We start from the raw sequence: 2982 nt of genomic DNA, 5'->3' as shown, positions 1-2982 counted from the left end.
CTGCCATCATTTGGAAGAGGCACAATGCTTGAGTGTTCAGCAGCAGGTGTTGGAGGTGCAGCTTGGTCAAGAACGCGGCTCGTTGGGCGGCTGCCTCAGGCGTCACAAGGGGCGCCTCGGGGCGAAAGACTCGGTCGTTGCGGGCAAGCCAGACGGTGTGGAGCACGCACGCGCGGAGGATCGGCCACAATCATGGCCACTGCACGCCGACGGTATCGTTGGGCTGTTATCAGCGGTTCGAAGAGGAGCTGCGGAAAGCGTCGTGGGAAGTTCGAGCTCGAGGGCGTCGACGAGCGGCTGAAAGACCGCCCACACGGCAGTGACAAATTCGCAACGAAGCAGAAGATGGTCGTACGTCTCGAGGTCGCCACAGACGGGACAGACTTGGGCGTCATCGGCCAGAAAGTAAAGCCGGGAGCGGATCGCGACGGCGCCAAGCACCACACGTCCGGCCGGCGTCCCAGAGGTGCGAGACGTGGGTAAATCCGGCGCGTGCCATGTTGCGTGCGTGAGTCGTCGCATAGCTCGTCGTCAGCGGGCGCAGCGCATCGGTGCACTCGAGAAATGCGTTGTGCCACAGCGGTTGGTCGTGCGGTGTCGCGGACCCTTGGCGTGTTGCGCCGTCACGGTGAACCGTGTGCCGTGACTCCATCCACAGCTTCAGCAGAAAGCGCCATCGAGGTGGAATGCGAGCCGAGCGAAGGACGGTCTGTACCACTGGGTGAGTCTGGTCGCCATGCAGCAGGTCGTGGAGGTCGCCCCACGGCGCATACGCGAGCGAGACGAGCGTCCAACCGGGTGAGATCCACGCCGGGCGATCTTCGGGAAGCTGTTGCACTGCTTGCGCGGCGCGAAGCATCCCGGCCCGGTGTCGGACGAAACAATTCGTGATCATACTGTAGAATTACACTACGGTATACGAGATACTTGAATTTCGATTGTATAATAGAAAAACTCCGTTTGCGAAAAACGCCTGACACAAAGAGTTATATTATGGCAACTCCTGCCTTCGGTGAGAGGTTCGGAACGAGAGTCACTCATTCGCGCTGGTGCACTCGGCAGTGGAGGCGCGCGGACATGGACAGTCGCGTGGAAACCTCAAGTTTTGTGCGATGCGATTGACCTATGTACTAGAAGGTTTCCAACTCAACCACTCCCAAGAGCCTCCTCGTTGTCTCCCACGCATGCCGTCTTCGATCGCGCGTGCTCCTCCTCGCTCGAATCACGCACCTCTACGCGCAGAGGCCGCTGCGCGGAACACAAGGCGCTGGATATGTTCATGAGCACACCTCTTCTACGATTCGATGGAGCTGGTGGTGCCAACAAGCGACTGCTGAGGCGATGGTATGGCCCGCGCTCGGTTCGTCCGTCGCTGTCGGCGCCATGACGCAAATGGGCAAATGAAAGGGATGGAACCTGGTTGGCTGAAAAGCCTAGTTTAATTTGAAGACCGCAACGGACCAAGTTTTCGATGCTGCCAGCATAGAAAGGGTACTCGTTGAACGCTGTCGTCGTCATATCTGCTTCAAGAACCGCCGTGTGCGTCCAGTCTCACGAGCAGCGAGTATTGCATGTACAGTACATGTTGTGTGCAGCAGAATGTACAAGCAAACTATGGAACCACGACATTTCCCGTCAACGCCGAGCGGAACCACACGAAATACCATACGATACAGCTGTACTGTACTGTACTGTACGAAATTCAACACATGTGTCGTCGTCTACACCGGCGTCTTCAACAAACGCACCCGCCAAGGTGACGCATCCTTTTCCGACGGCGGCAAGCCTTGCTTTGCACGCTCAACGAATCGCGAGCTCACGTGTCTCGGCGACCAAGTCCTGTGACGTGCACCAGCGGCATGCCGGCGTCATCCGAGTCCTAAGAGCCAAGTCGATCAACAGCTCAGCAAGCACACAAGTTGACCACCATTGGCATGGGGAATGACGTCAAGGCTTCCGAAATGCATCCCAATCCGAGAGAAGACCGAGGGAACGCTCTGAGAACGCCAAGTATGGTAATCAGGCTGCTGCTACGACTCTCGGTCTGCGACGTGGTGGACCACACGCTCACAAACACAAGCCATTGTCCTCTGTGCCACATCACATCAAGATCTGTCCACACTTCCCTCGCGTCGCCTTCCTCCAATCCCGAAACGCATCGCTTCCCATTGGCCGAAAACGCGCTCTAGCTTGAGTGAGAGGCAGTAACTGCTTGCATTTCAAAAGACAGATGTTGCAATGTGTGGTAGCGATTGATGGTACGACCGTGTATCTTGGGTACAGTCTGAAGCAAAGCTCCCCTTCCATGATAATAGAAGAGGAAACCGGCCCATTCTTGTACGAATCCTATACTATACGTGGTACACGTCGTGTCCAGCGAAATGATAACAGCAGTGTTTATCGCTACCTGGTACGTTCAGTGCATCGTCAACAAGTGGAAACGCCGAGCTTGACAGTCTCAGATCTCATTCTTCAACTCTCCGTGTTCCCACCAGCACCACCTCAAATAAGAATGCCCGAGTTTACGAAAGAAGTCGGCATCGCTTTTGCGCTCACGTGGGCCGCGGCCTTTGCGACCTGCGTCGGCGGTCTCGTCATCTTTAGCGCGTCCATGGTCAAGATGGCCAACGCCAAGAACCTCTCGATCGCGCTTGCGCTCGCCGGTGGTGTCATGCTCTTCATCTCGCTCGTCGAGATCTTTGGCAAGTCGGTCGAGCAGTTTATGGTTGGCTCCGCCGACGAGAACGGCGAGTGCGACACGACGTGCGAAGGCAACGCATGGGTCTACACCGACATTTGCTTTGCCATTGGCGCTGGTATCATCTACCTTCTCGATGCGCTCGTGCACCGCTCTCGCCCGACTCAAGGACGAAGTCGACCTCGCTGACATCGCGCGCCTCGAGCAAGTCGTTGACGGCCATGTGCCCATGACGACGCCGACCGGCGACAAGGACACGCTCGTTGGCAAGGAGAAGGCGGCCA

This window comes from Saprolegnia parasitica (genome assembly GCF_000151545.1).
Source record: "Saprolegnia parasitica CBS 223.65 unplaced genomic scaffold supercont2.127, whole genome shotgun sequence".
Lineage (NCBI taxonomy): Eukaryota > Oomycota > Saprolegniomycetes > Saprolegniales > Saprolegniaceae > Saprolegnia > Saprolegnia parasitica.
This window is presented reverse-complemented; position numbering follows the sequence as displayed.